At 41.7% G+C, this 20,405-nt stretch overlaps 2 pseudogenes; one reads left to right on the forward strand and one right to left on the reverse strand.

Annotated features, from left to right (window-relative positions):
• The first annotated feature begins 3,968 nt into the window (after window positions 1-3,968).
• Window positions 3,969-4,346, forward strand: LOC149139753 (short-chain dehydrogenase reductase 2a pseudogene; annotated as a pseudogene).
• An 11,497-nt stretch (window positions 4,347-15,843) lies between these two features.
• LOC149139754 (short-chain dehydrogenase reductase 2a pseudogene) lies at window positions 15,844-16,308 on the reverse strand (annotated as a pseudogene).
• Between the last annotated feature and the right edge of the window lie 4,097 nt (window positions 16,309-20,405).

A 20,405-nucleotide genomic window follows, 5' to 3' on the forward strand; every position in this document is an offset into this window, starting at 1 on the left:
AACGGGGGAGGATAGAATTGCAAAAAGATTGGATCGGTTTCTCATCAGTGAAAGGTTGGCTTCCAATATTCCTTTGTTCAGGCAATGGGTGGGTGAAGGGGGAAACTCGAACCATTTTCCCATTCTGTTGGAAATCTCCAAACCTCCTCCAAAGCCGGCTGCTCCTTTCAAATTTAACGCCTCTTGGCTACAGGAGGACTCTTTCATTAAACTCTTCAATGATACTTGGAGGCATTCGGGTTTGGGGCAAGCGGAGAATAAAGGAGCCTGATTCATGGATAATCTAAAAAGACTCAAGAAAGCAGCCATCGAATGGGCATCAGCTAGGAGGAAAAAGCAAAGTGAAGAGTTAGTAAGTATTGATGAGGCTCTTGGGGTTCTTGAAGACCCAGAGACTGATGCTTATGCATCTCAGGAATCAAAAGAAAGAATTCTGGCTGTGGAAAAGAGTAGAGCTAAGATTTTATTGGATAGAGAAGAGGAGTGGAGACTGAAAAGCAGAGCTATCTGGTTGAAAGCGGGGGATGAAAATACAAAATTTTTTCACAATTATGCAAAGGGCCGGAGAAATGCAAATACTATATGGAAGCTGAGGGACTCTGAAGGCAGAGAGGCCTCATCTTTTGAAGAGTTATCAAATATGGGAAAGAACCACTTCCAATCCCTCTTCTCTGACCCTGGGGGGATCTCTTTACCTGAAGTAATCAGAACTGCCCAAGCTTTCCCCCGTTTTGTGGAGGAGGAAGATGCAGAAGATCTTTTTAGAGAAGTGACAAAGGAAGAAGTAGAAAGTATAATAAAATCTATGGCGAAAGATAAAAGTCTGGGGCCCGATGGTTGGACCATAGAACTGTTCTCCCACTTTTTTGAATCTATTGGAGCAGAACTCACTGAAGTAGTGGAGGAATCTAGGGTGAAAGGAGAAATCTATGGCCCGTTTAATTCTACTTTCATAGCCCTTATTCCAAAAAAAGAAGACCCGGTTTCTTTTGAAGATTTCAGGCCTATTTCGCTGTGCAATACCATCTACAAGATCATTGCAAAAATCATTGCGGTCCGCCTGAAACCTATTTTGTCCTCCTGTATTTCAAAGGAACAATTTGGATTCCTGGATGGTTGCCAAATTCATGAAGCTATCGGGGTAGCTCAGGAAACTATACACAGTATCAGGCAAGCAAGCAAAAAGGGGGCAGTGCTCAAAATTGATCTTTCCAAAGCCTATGATAGGGTCAGCTGGACGTATTTAAGGATGCTCTTGACCCATCTAGGCTTTCAGGTGGGTTTTATAAATTGGATCATGGGATGCATCACAAACGTAAATTTTGTTGTTCTGATAAATGGCGTTGCCTCTCAATTTTTCAAAAGCCAAAGAGGTCTGCGTCAAGGTTGTCCGCTCTCCCCTCTGCTATTTCTCCTAGCAGCAGAAGGACTAAGTATACTGATTTCAAAGGCCAAGAGCTCAGGTTTGATTAAAGGTTTGGAAGTTGCTGTTAACCTGTTCATTACTCATCTACTTTTTGTCGATGATATTCTTTTGTTTTCAAATGGGAACTTAAATGAAATAAAAGAGATTAAACTCATTCTTGATCAGTTCCTGAAAGCTACAGGGCTACAAATAAATGAAAGGAAGTCTCAATTAGTCTTCGAAGGCTTCGGTAGACAAGAAGAGATCTTGATTGCTTCTCACTTGCCTTTTGGAACCTGTAATATGGAGCAGCCGTTCAAATATCTTGGGTTTTGGCTAAAACCATCCTCTTACAGAAAGCAAGACTGGAATTGGCTGATAGCGAAGATTGAACAAAAAATATCCCATTGGAGCTTCAAATGGCTATCGCGGGCAGGTAGACTTACACTGGTAAATTCGGTTCTTCAGGCTATCCCGGTCTTCTGGGCTGCATTGACTTGGATCCCAAAAGGGATTCTTTATAAAATCAAGCAGATCTGCAGCCGGTTTCTGTGGTCTGGGTCTAAAGAGGACACTGTTCTTCCGTGGGTGGCTTGGGATAAGATTGCTAGGCCAAAAGACTGGGGTGGATGGGGCCTGAAAAGACCTTTTGACTTCAGTCAATCCTTGGCAGCTAAATCAGGTTGGAGAATTATTAACTCAGAGAATCTCTGGACTAGGGTGGTTAAGAGGAAGTACATTGACCCTACTCCTCTTGAAGACTGGATTAGGTGCCCTCACAAAAGAGGAAGGAAATGTTCTGTTATTTGGAAAGCCACCACAGAGGCTTTTAAGGTAGTTGAACAAGGTCTGGCTTGGCGGGTTGGAAATGGTGAATGTTTGAGGATTGGCAGGGACCCGTGGGTAGGATGCAGTGAAGGTTTTGCTCTATCTCCTGAATTACTCAATCATCTGGATGAAAAAGGAATAAAAAGCCTAAACCAGATAGCAAATATGGATCAATCATCTATATGGGGGCAGGCTTGGAAGACTGTAGATGATCTAGGCATATATCTCATTTGGAGGAATGAATGGCAGCTTTTTCTTCAGGAGCTTAGAAGATCAAATGTTAGAATAAAGGACAGGCTGGATTCTTTGGTTTGGGCACATGCCGAGACAGGGCTATATTCTCCAAAGGCTGGGTACAATTTTTTGATGAAGAAAAAAGGTTGGGATCCTTCTGTCTGGTGGGCAAAGCCTCTGTTTAAACTGAAGTGTCCTAAAAAAGCTAGGATCTTTTTTTGGTGTGCTTTAAAAAACAAGATCCCTACTTGGGAAATTCTTCAATCCCGGTTTAAACAGGGGCCTGGTAGATGCCCTTTATGCTTTGCTGATTCAGAATCCATCTCACATCTGTTCCTCGCATGCCCTTTTACAAAGCAAGTCTGGATTGAAGCGGAAAAGCTCTTGAACGCCAAAGTTAGGTGGGAGGGGGATGTTATGTCCACAGCCTGGGAATATTGGTGGAACCATTTTCACGAGAAGAATCTGAGGAATTTGCCTCCCATCATCTGTTGGGGCATATGGATTGCCAGGAACCGAAGTATTTTTAGAGAAATTTCGACCCCAGCGGCAGCTATTGCTATTCAAAGCAATGCCATTCTTGCCAGCATCCCTGAGCCGGATGGTCCTGTAAAAAATGATCAGAGGAAGGAACTTCGTCTTAGAGATGGGATACCGTGGGCTTTCTTTGATGGGGCAGCCCAAAATAATATCACAGGAGCGGGGATTTGTATTCATCTTAGTGCTGCTCATTCGTTAAAAGCCTCATTGGGTCTTGGGATGGGAACAAATAACTTTGCAGAACTCTCAGCCTTAAAACTTCTTCTTTGCTGGCTCATCCACAAAAATATCCTTGCAGTTCAGATTTTTGGAGATTCGATGAATGTTGTTAATTGGGTCATTGGAAAATATAGATGCCAACATTATATGTTGATGCCTTTATTAGAAGAAATCCAATCTTTAAAATTGCAGTTTAATGTATTTTCTATTGATCACATCGACAGGGACAGCAATGAGGAGGCAGACCGCCTTTCTAAAGAGGGTATGCAGCAAGCTGTGGGCACATGGAGAGTAACAGAATAGCTTCAGGATCAGATCCGTGTGTCAGATCTCCCTCCAAACATATAATGTTTTTTGGTCTTTACTTATATGCACTAGTTTTATCAGTGTTTTTATTATGAAAACAGTGGCATAGGAAAACTGGTTTTTATATACAACTATGCTCTGTTTTGATAGAGCAGTTTGTGAACTGTGTTACTGTTATGTGTTTTCTGGGTTGTTTTCCTCATGAAATGAGACCCAGGAGACATCTTGGTTTTCAGTTCCTTTTTGGTTTGGCTGTACAGGCCTGGTATAGGAGTCCTAGAGATTTCTGTAGATATGCTGATGCTCTTACTGAGAGGAGTTTTCGCTCTGTCTCATGCATTTTTTTGCTGAATGTTTACTCATATACTATGTAACTTTTTTATTCCTTATAAAAAAGTTCGATTTTTTTCCTTGGAAAAAAAAAAAACTGGTTATAATGTTTATCAACATAGGGAATAATAGCTCCAGGAAAAGCATAGAAGAGTATGACATGGATCAATTCGATCGAGTGATTAGGGTAAATGTGAGAGGAGTGATGGTGGGCATGAAGCACACTGCCCACGCGATGATTCCATGGAAGAAGGGCACCATAATCAACACTGCCAAAATTACAAGTGTTATAGGAGGACTTTGTCCATACGACTACACCACCTCCAAGCATTCAGTGATAGCGCTGACAAAGGACGGTGCAGCTGAGCTTGGGAAATATGGGATCCGAGTCAATGTTGTGTCTCCTTATGGACTTCCCACAGATATTACAATTGGGTATTTCAAGAAGGAAGGCTATCCCTACATTTTCGAGAGAAGTGGGTAAGCACATTATGGCTGACTTCTGCACCAGAATTGCCAACTTAGAAGGAATGGTTCTTACAGCAGAAGATGTTTCAGAGGCAAGTCTGTACTTGGCAAGTGATGAGTCTAAATATGTGAGCAGGCATAACCTCGTTGTCGATGGAGGAATCAGTGTTGTTAATCACTCCTAGGGAACCTACCGATGATAACTGAATGCTACTAATTATGAATGAAATTAGCTCAGTCGAGTTGTAGTCCTTGTTAGGATTCCAAGGAACTCTCCTAGGTTGTAGCTCGAAGATGCCTAGTAACATATAAATTCAACTATTGTTGAAGGTTTAATGGAAGAAATGATGGCTTGGTTCAAGCCAGATAACCATTTCTATTTTATTTCACTCCAGACATGCGTGAACACCCTCAGACTACAAGGCTTTAGACCACCAATGCTCACAAATTTATATGTTAGGTGAATGTGGAGAATACTAACCACACTAGGAGATGCACAAGACCATGTGATGGTCGGGTGCAACTAGTAAAGAAACCTATAAATCTAATATACTAATGCAAAGACAGGATGATAGCTCTCCTGCATTAGATAGAAGGAAACCTGGGCAACCTATTCAATGATGCATACAAGATTCTAACACAGAGATAACATGATAGTTATCTAGTCCTAAACATTAAGAGATCAAGAACACAGCATATCAGGTACAAGCTTGGAATAGAGGAAAATGAAAGTGAGCGATTAACAGCAAAAGAAGCTTGTATTAGCTGAAAATGAAGACGAGATGCTGCAAGTGACAAAATATCTACAGTCTCCAGAAGTTGAACCTTACATCAATTTCCAACCTTGATTACGTCTTTCTCTTTGATATTTATACATTTACATTACAAGGGCACTTGGCCATTTAGGTATGGAGGGGTCACAATTGACCACCAACTGCATTTAACTACCTGATGGAGTCTCTGAATGTGTTTGCTTTCTTCAGTGGATGAATCCGATCTATTTAGGTGCTATGGTGTCCTTTTAGGCAGTTGGAGTGCTCATACCAATGGAGTCCATGATTGATAAATTTAGTTACAGAGTCATGCTTGTCATTTTCTCTTTTCGGCCATGCTTTCTGTTAAATATGGTGGTTGGGAGTCTAACTGTGACTGATGATGGCGGAGCTGGTCATCTCCTTCTTCGGGCAACGGAATGGTCAGAGGATGTGGAATGCATGAGCACGTGGATGATTTGGGTGAATGGGAAGAATAGTCATTGGATCGAGGAAATGGACGTCGGAGATAGCTCAGTGGAGGCTATCGGCTGAGGTGAGAGAGAGGTGAGTTAGGACCATTAGATCTTCATCAGACAGATCGGACGGTCATCTGTCGACGGAGCTACACAGAAGTTTAATGGGTGGGACGGATTGATCGGGTGGTAAATGGTAATCATCGCACCACTTTCGGGCGTTAAGCGGTAAATGTCCGGGGTCGCGCGATTCCATTCAGCGATTGACACGTAGCGACGGATGAGAGAGAAAAACTACTCTCGTCACACGCTATCATTCGATTAAGTTGCTGGCATGCTAAGAGAGAAGACCGTTAGATCTTAGCAGGGACAATCTGATAGCAGAGAGTGGTGAAGTGGGTCACCTTCATTGGGTGTGACGAGAACCGTTGGACCGGTGGGATGTTCAACTGTGGGGATGAGGTGCGATGAGTTATGTAGGTGCGAAGACATATGGTGGGGTCTTATGGTAGGTTCAGGGTTTTGCGCTTGTGGCTAAAGCCAAAGGCGGGTTAATCTGTCAGGTTTAGGAGAAAAATAGAGGAATGGAGGTGGCAGAGAGAAAGCGGGGTAGAAGGAAAAGGGAAGATGACCAATGAGAGGCCCCTTTGAAGACACCATCATATAGACCAAGATTTCCTTTGTCCTTAGAAAATCAGCGTTACATAGCAGAGCTAACACTGGCTCCTTCTAGGGATGAAATCCTCCCTGTGAGTTTTCAAGAACTGTAGACCACTACCTTTCATACAAAACAAGATCCGCAATAATTCCTAGTGCTCCATTGGGCATGGAGTCTAATTAATCCTACACTAAAACTTGTAAAAGGAACATGTTTACAATGGTGAGGCCTGAAGGCCTTAAACAACAAAAACTTTGAAAAACCACCCATTGATTGGGCCATCAAAAAAAGTTTCTCCTTCCATACTTTACAGCATGAAAGTGTTGTTCCCCTGGATCTGAGCAATGACAAAAGGTCCAGTCCACAAAGCATCCAAATTCCCTTGATTGCCTTTCTTTTCCTTCAGTGCATCCCTGATTTGATGCACTTCAGCCAAGTCACTAGTCCTCTTTGTCATGTCATTTTCCTCATTCTGCCCTTCCTATAAGAACTTGGCCACGGGGAGGGTTAGCTGGATTGGGAATACAACCTCAGTGCCATATACCAGCTTGAATGAAGAATTCCCTGTGGATTTCTTGGTGGTCACCCTGTCAGCCCACAATGCAAACTTCAGTTTGGAATCCCAGTTCCTTTTGTTGTCTTCCAGCAGCTTTTTGATTATCCTTATTAGGCTCTTGTTGGATGATTCTGCTAGACCGTTACCTTGAGGGTAATATGAATTGGAATGAACTAGCTTAATGTCCATTGAGTCACACATGTCCACCAACTCTTTAGCCCTGAAGGTTGCTACAATGTATGTAACCAATTTGTGTGGACAGCCAAACCTGGTAAAAATGTTTTCTATCAAGAACTTCATGACCACATGGTGATCAACTTTCCTAGCAGGGATGGCTTCAATCCATTTAGTGAAGTAGTTAGTGGCTACTAAGATCCATCTGTGCTAGCCACTGGAATGTGGATTAATTTCCCCTATGAAATCCAAGCCCCACTGCTAGAAAGGGCCACTGGCATATACTGGCTTCAAGGGTAAGGATTTCAACTGCTGCTTTCCTTCAAACCTCTGGCATTTGTCACAATATTTTACAAATGAAAAGACATCAGAAAACAGAGTGGGCCAATAATACCCAGCTCTGAGGATCTTATGGGTTGTAATTTTCCAATAGTTATGTCCTCCACATATATTGGAATGAAACTGATGCATGACCTCCATAAATTGTTCTTTGTCCAAACATCTTAAAAGGATTCCACATGGATCCCTCCAATACAACAAGTTTTCATGGATACAGAACTTGGCTGCCCTAAGCTTAATAGTCCTGGCTTGGCTTGAACTTAGGCCTGGAGGAACTTCTAGCTTTAGCAAGAATTGATCCATTGTAGAGTACCATTCATAAGAAGCTAGATTCTCAACCAAATACTGGTTCTGTCCTCTCTCAATTGTTTCTTCCCCTATCCATCTGTCATTTGAGCTTGTACTTATCCAATTCATGTCCAGCATCCTACAATTTTCTTTAGCCATCAACTTGGCAAGGCCTTGACCTCTGACAAGCTTGGTGGGCTTTAATTCCATGTTGAATTCAATAAGATTTGCAATCCATTTAGCTCTTCTTCCATCAACATTTGGCTGCATTATAACATCCCTTACTGAAGCAGAGGGCACATATGAAATTACCTTGGAATGCAGGATGTCTATTCTGAAAGCTTTCAAGGACTTGATCAGGGCATGAGTCTATTTTTATATAATATCATACCTTAGTTCAACATCCCTCAAGGTTTTGCTGAAAAAAGCCACTGGATACTCTGAACCCTCCTCATCTCTCTGCAATAAGACTGCTGCAAGGGTGTCACCAGAAGTAAAGGAGAAGATATGGAACTCCTTGCTATAGACTGGGCTGATCAAAGTGGGAGCCTCCATAATAGCTCTTTTGATGGCTTCAAAAGATCTTCTTGCTGCATTAGTCCATTTGATTTCTGATCCCTTTTTCAACATGGAGGTGATGTGCTTTACCAATTTTGCAAAATTAGGAATAAACCTCCTTACAAAATTTATTTTTCCCAAAAAGGATTGGATGTCCTTTTTTGATCTTGGGACAGACAAAGTCTGTATTGATTTTACTCTTTTTGGGTCAATTTTGACACCTACAGCAGAAACAATGTGTCCTAATAGCTCGCCCTATTCTAGAGCAAATTGTGATTTCTTAGAATTTACTGATATCCCAAACCTTCTGCACTTCAGAAACACCTTCTTCAAATGTTTCAAATGGCCTTGATGGCTGCTGGAGTATATTGTTATATCATACAGGTAGACAATGACGAACTTATCCTTCTCTCCTACAAATGCTATATCCATAGATGTCTTGAAGGTATCTCCAGCGTTCATCAGTCCAAAGGGCATCTACAGAACATGAATGTGCCCCAAGGAGTAGTGAAAGTAGTCTTTTCTTGATCATCTGGATGTACAACAACTTGGTTATATCCTGAAAATCCATCCAGGAAAGACATCACTTTGGCTCCTGAGACTTTCTGTAGCAAATGCTCCATTTTTGGCAAGGCATAGTTGTCTTTGTTAGAGAATTTGTTCAGGTTCTTGAAATCAACACAAAACCTGATTTCTCCACTTTTCTTCCTCACCACTACCAAGTTGGCTACCCACTTTGAATATCTCAGAGGGACTATGATTTTGGCAGCCAACAATTTCTTGATTTCTTTTTCAATCAGAGGGAGGAGCGAAGGGTTTATGGGTCTCAACTTCTGTTTGAAAGGAATGGTGTCTTTCTCCAAGGGGATCTTATGATGGATGATCTTTTTGTCATAAGTTTTGAGGTCATTGTATTCCCAGGAAAAGACATCAAAAAATTGCTTCATTAAGGTGAAGTACTCAGAACTTTGGGCAGCAGACAAATGGGTGGACAGATTTATATAGTTTGGATGATCTGGACTCCCTATGTTATGCTTATGGACTGCAAACTGATCTTCATTTTGGGAAACCTTATGAGGCACATCATTATGGTCAAACAGCTTTTCTAGGGGCACTAGCCCTTTAGGTATATGATTTCTAGGTAGTTGTACAATACTGTCTTGGCCAATTTTATTCCTTAGCTAGGACTGGGGACATTCCTCCAAGGTTTCATTCTCTTGATCAATTTGCATTTCAGAGAATTCATCAATGACTTGCAGAAACCTATTTACTTCATCATCATCCTCAAAAAATTTCCAATGCTGGACATTATTAGGCAAGGATGGTCTATATTTTATCTGGACTGCATAAACCAATTTAGGGGGCATGGGAGGGATGAACATGCTAGCAGACACAGTAAGGGAATCAGCAAGCTGATTTTTGACTATAGGGATATATGAGATACAAAACCTATTAAAAAAATCATTGAGTCTCCATACCTCAAATTTCTAGGCTTTCAGCCTTGGGTGCCTTGCTTGGAACGTGTTGTTCACTTGCTGAATGATGAGATCAGCATCTCCAAACACCTTGATGTCTCTGATTCCCATGTCTTTGGCAGCGTTTAAGCCCAAAATAAGAGCTTCATACTCTACTATGTTGTTGGTGACCTGAAAAGTCAGCTTAAAAGACAGATGTCTACTTTCTTGTTTTGGAGACACCAGCACCACTCTTGATCCTACAGTTTCCTTTGAACATGCTCCATCAAAGAACATATCCCAATCTTGTGTTCCTTCCTCTTCCATGGCATGGCATATTGTTTTCTTGAGCTGCACCGAGCCCTCCTAGGATTCTTTAATTTGGAGAATACATGCCCCAAAGTCAGTGTCCACAACGTAAATGGGATGATTAGTGGGATTCTTCTCATCGCTAATAATATAGGGCAGCTGAGCTTCCCTGTACAATATTTTTCTTTCTCCTCCAAAAACTGGGACAGTGGCATAAGATAAGTCATTTTGTAATGTCCCCCCCAACCTCTTAATCCACCCTCTGGAAAGTAGCATACCAAACTTAGGGGGGACATCTGCTACCACAATATTAATCATCATGCTTTTCATGGGCAGCTGAGTTAGGGTGATATCTAAGTCTTTGACTAATCCCAGACATTTCACCTTCCTTGAATCAAAGGAGAACAAGTCATGATAAGGTCTGGTGATATCAAGGCCTAACTCCTCCATGACAACTTTGGGCATTAGATTATGACTGGCACCTATGTCCAGCAGGCAGTTATGGAGTATTTTGTCATGAATGGTCAAGGAGACATAAAATGATGGAGAATTATCATCAGTAGGATTATTCATTGGACTAAGCACAACTACAGGTTTATCATTTTGTAAATTCACATAATCATTGGATGTTTGTGTGGCTTTCAGCTAAAGGGCATCAAGGATAGGATTCTTAAAGACCTCACTCTTTACAATTTCTATCAGAGGTACAAATATTTTCAACTTTTGGACTTCTGAGTCAAATATGAAAGTGGAAGGGGACTTGTTAGGGCCTCTTACCTCTTGAGCTGGTGCTTTGAGGATGATGAGATTAGTTGCTAATTTTTTCTGTTTGCTACCCTACTACTCTGTGGGGATAACATCTCTTTGAACAAGATTCTCTTTGACATTACTCATTCTTGACCACATATTATATCTTTTCTGGTCTTCAGTCTATAGAATAGCTTCTCTGTCCCACTCTTGGTTGGTCTGGTCCCTAAGTAATGATTCTTCATAGGCAGCTAATGTCAAAAAGGCAACACTGCCCTTGTCTTCCATGCAGTGAATCTCATCCTCTTCATCAAATTGTTCCACCTCCATGACTATGTTCTAGAAAGGAGTATTAACCCTTTGTTCTTCACTAGCCTCTTTGCCCCTCTAAATGATCTGTAGTTGCTCATTTGCTCTTCTGAAAGGATTTGGGTTTCTAGGAGCAAATGTATTAGTCAGTCTTGCTCTCCCAGAACTCTGCTCAACCTTCAGTTTGGATATTTCAGCTGCCAGTGACTCTATCATTTTAGTCATTTTGTCTATTTTAGGCTCTGAAGATGAAGAAGAAGAAGAGGAAGAAGACTCACCTCTCTGCCTCCTTTTATCAGCATGTCCTTTGAGTTTCTCTGCAGCCATGATATTGGATTCCACCTCTAAGGTTGCATATTGCATTTCAGCTAAAGAAGCACATCTTCTTTCTCCTAATAGCAGGTAGAAATCAGAATCAAAGGCATTGGCATAGGTGAGTTTGGCGGATATGGGGGTAGGCTTCACTTCCGCTGGTATCTTGCTATAGATACGATTGAAATATTTATTAAAGTCAGACAATGACTCCCCATTTTCCCTTTTTAGGTTGCCAAACTTAGTATGGTAATATAGCGGGTCTTTCTTATCTCCCCAATGCTTTAAAAACACATCATCTAATGCTTCAATTTCTGCTATAGACCTAGGGGTCAGTTCTTTGAACCACTTTCTAGCCTCTCCATCTAGGCTTTCGACAAATACTCTCATCCACACATCAACTTCACTGATGTCTAGGTTATCAACATAGCAGTAAAAAGACTCAAGGTGTTCTTAAACTATTACTCCCTCTATACCAGTGAACTTAGGCATGTATTTCTGATATTCTCCTGCAGGCATGGTATTCAAAGGGATAGGCAGGACCAAGGGTCCATACCTAGCAGCTATGATTCTTTCCATTTTAGTGGGTGCTTGTGGGCTTGCCATGACTGGGGTAGATGGAAGGGCACTGGCAATTTGAAAGGTAGGGAGCTGAGAAATGACTAACAAGGATAAAGGAATATGATGGACTATAGGGGAGGTTTTCTTTGGACTGAGATCCAAAGGGGAACTTATTGAACAAGGAGCTTTATGAATCTCTGGGATTATTTCTTCACTGGTAATGCTAGGCTCTATATTTTCAAAATGAACATGCTCAGTTACAAGCCTCTCTTGCAGAGATACATAAGATTGTTTAGGCTTACCTGATCCTGATGCTCCTTTTCGTGATATCTTGCTTTGCTTGATAATCTTCTCAGGGTCAGGCACTGGGTCAACTGGTGATTTTTGAGGATTTGTCTGAGTATGTCTCACAAACTGAGCTAGAAATGTGATGTGGGGTCGCCAAAAGGTCAGTTCTCTAGTAGAGCCACCAGATAGATGATTACAACCAGAAATGTGTCCAAGATTTGTCTATCATCAAAGCTAGATCTGTGTCATTCTCCTAGGGAAGCTGAGCTACAATCTCCTCTCCCTGGCAGCGGTGCCAATTATGTTAGGATTCCAAGGAACTCTCCTAGGTTGTAGCTCGGAGATGCCTGGTAACATATAAATTCAACTACTGTTGCAGGTTTAATGGAACGAATGATGGTTTGGTTGAAGCCAGATAACCACTTCTATTTTGTTTCACTCTAGACATGCGTGAACACCCTCAGACTACAAGGCTTTAGACCACCAATGCTCACAAATTTAGATGTTAGGTGAATATGGAGAATACTAGCCACACCAGTAGATGCACAAGACCATGTGATGACCGACTGCAACTAGTAAAGAAACCTGTAAATCTAATCTACTAATGCAAAGACAGGATGATAGCTCTCGTACATTAGATAGAAAGAAACCTAGGAAACCTATTCAGTGATGCGTACAACATTCTAACACAGAGATAAGATGACTATTATCTAGTGCTAACAATCAAGAGAATACAGGAACACAACATATCAAGTACAAGCTTGGAACAGAGGAAAATGAAAGTGAGTGATTAACAACAAAATAAGCTTGTATTAGCTAAAAATGAGGACGAGACGCTACAAGTGACAAAGTATCTACAATCTCCAGAAGTTGAACCTTACATCAAATGCCAATCCTGATTACATATTTCTCCTGGATATTTATAGATTTACATTACAAGGGCACTTGGCCGTTTAGGTATGGAGGGGTCAAAATTGACCACCAACTGCATTTAACTGCCTGATGGAGTCTCTGAACATGTTTGCTTGCTTCAGTGGATGAATCCGATCTGTTCAGGTGTTGCGCTGTCCTTTTAGGCAGTTAGAGTGCTCGTACCAGTGGAGTCCATGATTGATAAATTCAGTTATAGAGTCGTGCTTGTCCTTTTCTCCCTTTGGCCATGCTTTCTGTTAAATATGGTGGTTGGGAGTCTGACTGTGACGGATCATGGAAGAGTTGGTCATCTCGTTCTTCGGGCAACAGAACAGTTAGAGGACGTGGAATGCATGAGCAGGTGGATGATTTGGGTGAATGGGAAGAATAGTCATCGCATCGAGGAAATGGATGGCAGAGATGGCTCGGTGGAGGCTATTGGCCGAGGTGAGAGCAGGGTGAGTTAGGGCCGTTAGATCTTCAGTGGACAAATTGGACGGTCATCGGGCGACGGAGCTACATGGAAGTTTAATAGGCAGGACAGATTGGTCAGGCAGTAAATGGTATTCATCGCACTGCTTTTGGGCGTTAAGCAGTAAATGTGCAGGGTCGTGCGATTCCATTCAGAGATCGACACGTAGCGGTGGATGAGAGAGAAAAGTTGCTCTCATCATGCACTATCATTCGATTAAGTTGCTGGTGCGATAAGAGTGAAGACCGTTAGATCTTGGCAGGGATGATCTGACGGTGAAGAGTGGCAGAGTGGGTCACCTTCATCGGGTGTGATGGGAGCCATTGGATCGGTGGGATGATCAACAGTGGGGATGAGGAACGATGAGTTATGCAGGCGTGAAGACATATGGTGGGGTCTTATGGTAGGTTCAAGGTTTTGTGCTAGGGGCTAAAGCCAAAGGGGAGTTAATCTGTTGGCTTTAGGAGAAAAATACAGTAATGGAGGTGGCAAAAAGAAACAGGGGTAAAAGGAAAAGGGAAGATGACCCATGAGGGGCCCCTTTGAAGACACCATCATACAGACCAAGCTTTCCTCTGTCCTTAGAAAATCAGTGTTGCATAGTAGAGCTAAGAGTCCTACTATATAAATAATCTCGCTTCACCCCTTCTTCATCTCCTGGTTTTGCATTCCCTCTAAAATCATTGTGACTTCTTAGTAACATAGCCCTACGATATAAATAATTGTGGATTATTTCCATAGTTAACCCATGTAACTCGATATCGACAGTCTTCCTCATGTTGCATAGCTAACCCTCATAGAGCGAGAGAGGCAACTGAGATGAAAAGAGGTGGGGAAGGGGATGTAGTTACTTTCGTAACTGCATAGCAACATATATGTCGTTGATTTCAAAAACCATTTTGAGTCTTTGATCCTAAAGTTCTCCAAATCAACAAGGTAGAGCAAATCTTAACAACCAACAATACCATACAACTGTATGCATTTGGAAGGTTCAAGACATTATGTCCAAGACATTATGTATATATATGTGTATATATATATATATATATATATATATATATATATATATATATATATATATATATATATATATATATATATATATATGAAGTTAATATTGGCATAAATTAGTTAATATAGATCTTCAAATAGTTTATTTAAATTTCTTGTTGAAATATTTTTGAAAATATAAGATTTAAACATCTTATTCACACATCTTTTTTAATTCTGTTTACTTTACAACATATTCATTTTTTTTAATTATAGCTCACATTATTTTTCTATTTAGAACATAATTTTTATTTTTTATTTTTATTTTAAAGAGCACGGACCGAAGGACAAACTTACATATCCCCTCATATTGGGCTGTAGAATAAGCCTCTAGGCTCAATGAATATTGCTATGATAAACTTCATAATTTGTGTTGTGGAAAAAACCCTATATCCAACCATATTTAGGGAATAGTGTGAAATTCATCATAATCCTTTTTATTACCAATTTCAAGGTCATAAGAGATATGTACAAAAACACCATGATACATCAAATGATGGAGAACCATAATACACCATAATACTGTAAAAACAATAAATAAAACAATAATAAAGTAAAGAAACATATACATTGTTACAAGTAAAATCTAAAAAGTTTAGATTAAACCATTTGCTATCTGGGATCATGGAATCAACTCTTTCTCCAGTGGTGAATTAACTGAGCTAATAATTTTTTAGGGGTACATTACACTATCACTATCAGGTTGTAATGATAAGTAAACATTCAATTGAGAATTATAAAATTTTAGGTTGGTTATCTTCATGATCAATCGTGCTCAAATGTGAAAATGGGATAGAATACTACAACATAAAACAACTTAATTATTGACTTGAAACTTGATGACTTCAGCCCATCATAACCACATCATAACGAAGAAAATTATCAATTATTTTATACTATGGATGAATAACTTGAAAAATCTCATTATTTGGTAAAACAAAAAACGAATGAGGCTACTAGTTCGATGTGCATCTTCTATCGATAATTTTGATGAATATTTGAGTTAAAAAACAATTATCCACTTAAGACTATATAATTATTAATATGTAAAGCCGAAGGACATGTTACAAGGTCACAAAGGAAAGACATCAGAAAATACAAATATTTACGAGAATCAGTAGATGAAGCAGCACTGAACCGCAATTATTCAATTGTAGTACTAGGGTTTTCAGAAACTATAGAAGTTTCATAGGATATCCGAAACCAGTAGATGAAGCAGCAGTGAACCGACATTATTTACATAGTAGTAGTATGACTCTCAGCCAACTTCATTATCAACAAATAGTAGAATTTAGTTATCATCGGAAGGTCCCCCAAGAATGATTAGCAACACTAATTCCTCTATCCACAACAAGGTTATGCCTACTCACATATTTGGACTCATCACTAGCCAGGTATAGACATGCCTCTAAAACATCCTTTACTGTAAGAATCGTTCCCTGTAAGTTGGCAACACTGCTGCAAAAGTTGGCTAGGGCCAGCTTATCCACTTCTTTAGAAAATGAGGAGTCATCGTCTTTCTTCTTGAAGTATCCAAATATAATATCTGAGGGAAATCCATAAGGAGACACGGCATTGACTCGGATCCCATATTTTCCAAGCTCAGCTGCGTTGTTCCTCGTCAGCCCTATCACTGCATGCTTGGAGGCGGTGTAGTAGTATGGACAAAGTCCTCCTATAACAGTTGTAATGCTGGCAGTATTGATTATGGTGCCCTTCTTCCGCGGGATAATCACACGAGCCACCTGCTTCATGCCCGCCATCACTCCTCTCACATTTACCCTAACCACTCAATCAAATTGCTCCATGTCATACTCTACTACGCTTTTACCTGGAGCTATTATTCCTACGTTGTTATACATTATATCCAGTTGACCATGTTTCACCACGACCAAATCCACCGCTGCACGCACATCTTGCTCTTTGGTCACATCACAGTGCACGAAAATTGCGGGAGGAGAAAGGGATTCAGCGAGATTTTTCCCAGCTTGATCGGCGACCTTTGTGATTATGACTTTGGCTCCGTTCTTTGTGAAGAGCCAAACTGTCACGCCCCTACACTGGTGGTACTATTCCAACCGCACTTTAGGAGGTGCGACACCGCCGACCACTTTATTTTTAACAATACTTGTGATCGTGGACTACGCCTACTTTCTATAATTAGATTATTTTTCAACTTTCCTAAGTACACTTTCATTAACACAGCGGAAACATTCATACATCATTCATCATTATTATCTTTTAACATATATGCAAAGCAGATAATAAACTAGGAGGGGCAACTCCCTAAAATATGAGTATGCCCGATAATATCAATACTTCATAAAATATTTAGTTTTATAGTCTTTACAGGAAACCCCAAGTTTCCTTGGTACAAATTTGTCAAGTCGTGCAAGTTGACCTACACTGTTCGGTCCACCCAAACCACCGTTCAGAGTTCCCAAGGATAATTTCGCCCGTCGCACCTCGTTCACCATCACAGTGTTCAACATGTCGTTCAGCCTCGGCTCATTCAGCTGAATGCCCTCACCTCGTTCAAGTAGACCCCCTCACATGCCCTCACCCATTCAGACATTCAGACCAACCTTTCCCGTTCAGACGTTCGGGAGGACACCCTCTCCTGTTCAATCGTTCGGCCCAGCACCCTCACCCGTTCAATCATTCGGCCTCACGCCCTCACCCAAACACCTTCACATGACTTCCCCCAAACGTATTTGAATGACTTCACCCATTCAATCGTTCAACCAAGTGCCCTCACACGCCCTCACCCGAACACCTTCGCACGAATTCGCCCGAATGGTCGTTCAGATAAACACCCTCGGATGCCCTTATCGTTCATTCGTTCGGCCCGATGCTCTTGCACAGTCTCGCCCGAATGCCTTCGCATGACCTGCGGCTCTGTTTTCTACATTTGCTTCAGCTTAGTGCTTCAGCCCAAGAGACCGCTTGCACTTTGCCAAATTTCAGTTCTCTCCAAGTTACCTGCCCTCCAGCTCGCATGAACACTTAGAAATTTCACTTCATGCTTTTTTCCACAATTCCGACACTTTACTTATATGGCGGTTGGGGCGTTGACTCACCAAGCCGACCCACTGTTTCATCCAACTTGCCCCAACTTTGCGTCGGCGCATGATGTGGGTGCCCATGTGTGGGATCTCCCTCACAGATAAACTTTCCACTGCCCAACACTTAGTCATTTTCACAACATGACTATTGCATCGCACGTTTCCTTCATGTGGTTGACTTGTCGCACCATTCGCACACGCCCTCAACTCGTCGTTCAACTGCCTAGCTCGTCGCTTGCTCGTCGTGCGCCCGTGCCTACTCCCGCCGACCCGTCGGTTAAACGTGCCGGCACAGTATGCCTAACTCATGGGCCTGACATACTCCCCCACTATAAATGGTTGTCATCGTCGACAACACCATCATACGACATCACAAAGTGTCATGAGTTCCAACATCCAAAGATGCCCATGCTTCCTGCCTCTGCTCTACAATCGCACAAACCATAAAGGCTCATGTCTCCATAAATTGGAAAGTCTTTTCAATCCATGATCATCAACCACATCCATCGTAATCTCCACATGCTGCCCCACTGCGGAAGGCTGGTACCTCTAACTCAAGCTACATACTCACTGCAACATATCATGTCGACTCCATCATGTATCGTCCTCATGTGAACTGTTGTCATGATACTCCAACACAACTCAAGCATACCTCGATACACTGCTAGCACCCATGACTCAAAATAGTTGGGTAGCTAATCCAACTGTCATGCTCAAACCATGAGAATGAAGCTCCTTATGCCATCATTGATCATTTCTCTCAGCCTCCTGTCACAACATCGATTGGATCAATAATCCATCTCCATCTACGTAAGCCATGCCCAAGTCCATGAAGTCCATCTCGTCTGCGACATGTTGTCCATGATGTTTGGTGCTAATGTGCTACATGAAATCAGCTGCATCTATCCGAACATCATTATCCATATGTGTGTAAAATCCATCTCCTCAAAATGAAGAGATCCTCTCATCAAACCGACTCTCAATGTGGCACATCCAAGTCCACGAAGCAACCTCCATCATATCTGTAATGTGCCATCCCTCAAGTCTACCAAAGAAACAAGTATACACCTATCTCATCATCCATGTGCTGCCCATGATCATAGATCAATCAACTCCCATGTATCAAAAGTGGTTAAGTCTCGGCTCAACCCAAGTGTTGCCACCAAGGCATCATCATCGCTATAACTCCATCACTCCAAAGTGTCTCATATCGGTCCTCCACATCAAGTCACTCTCTCAAGCACACCCATAAATGTACTAAAAAGTATGCACCCCATACTGTATCAAATTCCCTAACCTCAGCTCCTCAATGCCTGAGATCCTCCAAGTCCACCATAATATGAAGTCCCCAAAAGTCACAACCTCATGTCATCATGAGCTCCATGAATCATCTCCAACCAACATCTTAGAAAGCATACATGTCTCGAACCAAAGGTCTCTACAAGATGCCTCAGCTCTCCATGTAGTAGGAATGCTCCATAGTCTGCTCACAAATCCAACCAAGTCCATGGCCTTGTTTTACAAGAGTGCACAACCTCTCCATCGGCTTATAAATAAAACATCTCCATGTCACATCAGCAAATCCACCTCCACAACATCTCTGCCTTGGCACTCCTCATCGGATGCCCATAAGTGACACCTCTACACGTGCTCTTGTGTAATGTCTCTGCATAAGACTACCATGCTCCATGTCTCCAACTCGATGTCCATGACTCAAGTTGCCCATGTTGTCCAACTATGTAGACCCATCACAACAATCGGTCATCCTCACCCAAGTATGCAATTTGGTCTAGTGAATTCGGTCACCAAACCATATCATCATCACATAAGTCTCTCCCACCATGGCTCCCCCACTGAGGTGTCCACCAAGACTTCCTCTTGCCAAGTCTCGGCCATGAGAAGTCCACCCAAGTGTCATCATACCTCAAGTGTGTGCCCTCCTCAAATCTGTCCATGAGTCATGCGAGGCACTTAGCCAATTTCTCCATATTGCTAAATCATGACCCATTCCTACACAATGATCATCACATTCCTCCCTTGTCACGGGCATTTTCACCTTATGCCATAAGGTCACAAACAACCCCAACAAGCTCTGCAACAGTCAATGGTCCTTGCTTCTCCATACAAGGTCTCATTGTAGACATCCTTGGTAAGATCCTCCATCGCATTAGCAACTGACTTTTCCCTTCCCTGCATATGGTCCATCCTCCAAAAGCTCAAATGAAACACAAGTATAAATAGTATTTGCTTCACCATGAGGATCCTCCATGTGAGTCCTCATCCACTAATGTCTGCAAACTACACGATCCTGGTCCAACATGAACGATTTCAAGTTCATCCTTCATCATTGTCATATCTACAACATCGTCAAACATCACGGCTTCCTCTTCTTTGTCATCGCAATCTGCAGCTACATCCTACTTCATTGCCCAACCAAGTCAAAGAAGTTCATCTTCAACATTCCTTTCCAAGACTTCAACTTCACCTCGAATCTGTGGGTTCTCCTCTTTCATCAGCTTCAACCTGTATAAGGTTAGCAAGAGCCTCCCTTCGCATTCTTCCAAACCTGCCATGTCTTGTCATTCAGCTTGGCCCAAGCACAAAGCTTCACCCCTACTAAACCTATCACGAAGTATTACACTTCCTTCGGTAAGCCTGGTTTGACTGAATCAAGCTCTGATACCAACTATCACGAAGTGCAGTGGGATCAGCTTTTCTGCAAATCTGATTCTCTGAATCAGGGCTTTGATACCAACTATCACACCTCTACACTGGTGATACTCTTCCAACCGCAC

The sequence above is a fragment of the Pinus tabuliformis genome, chromosome X (genome assembly GCF_031772625.1).
Source record: "Pinus tabuliformis cultivar Carrire ecotype Pingquan chromosome X, CPIR1, whole genome shotgun sequence".
NCBI classification, from domain to species: Eukaryota; Viridiplantae; Streptophyta; class Pinopsida; order Pinales; family Pinaceae; genus Pinus; species Pinus tabuliformis.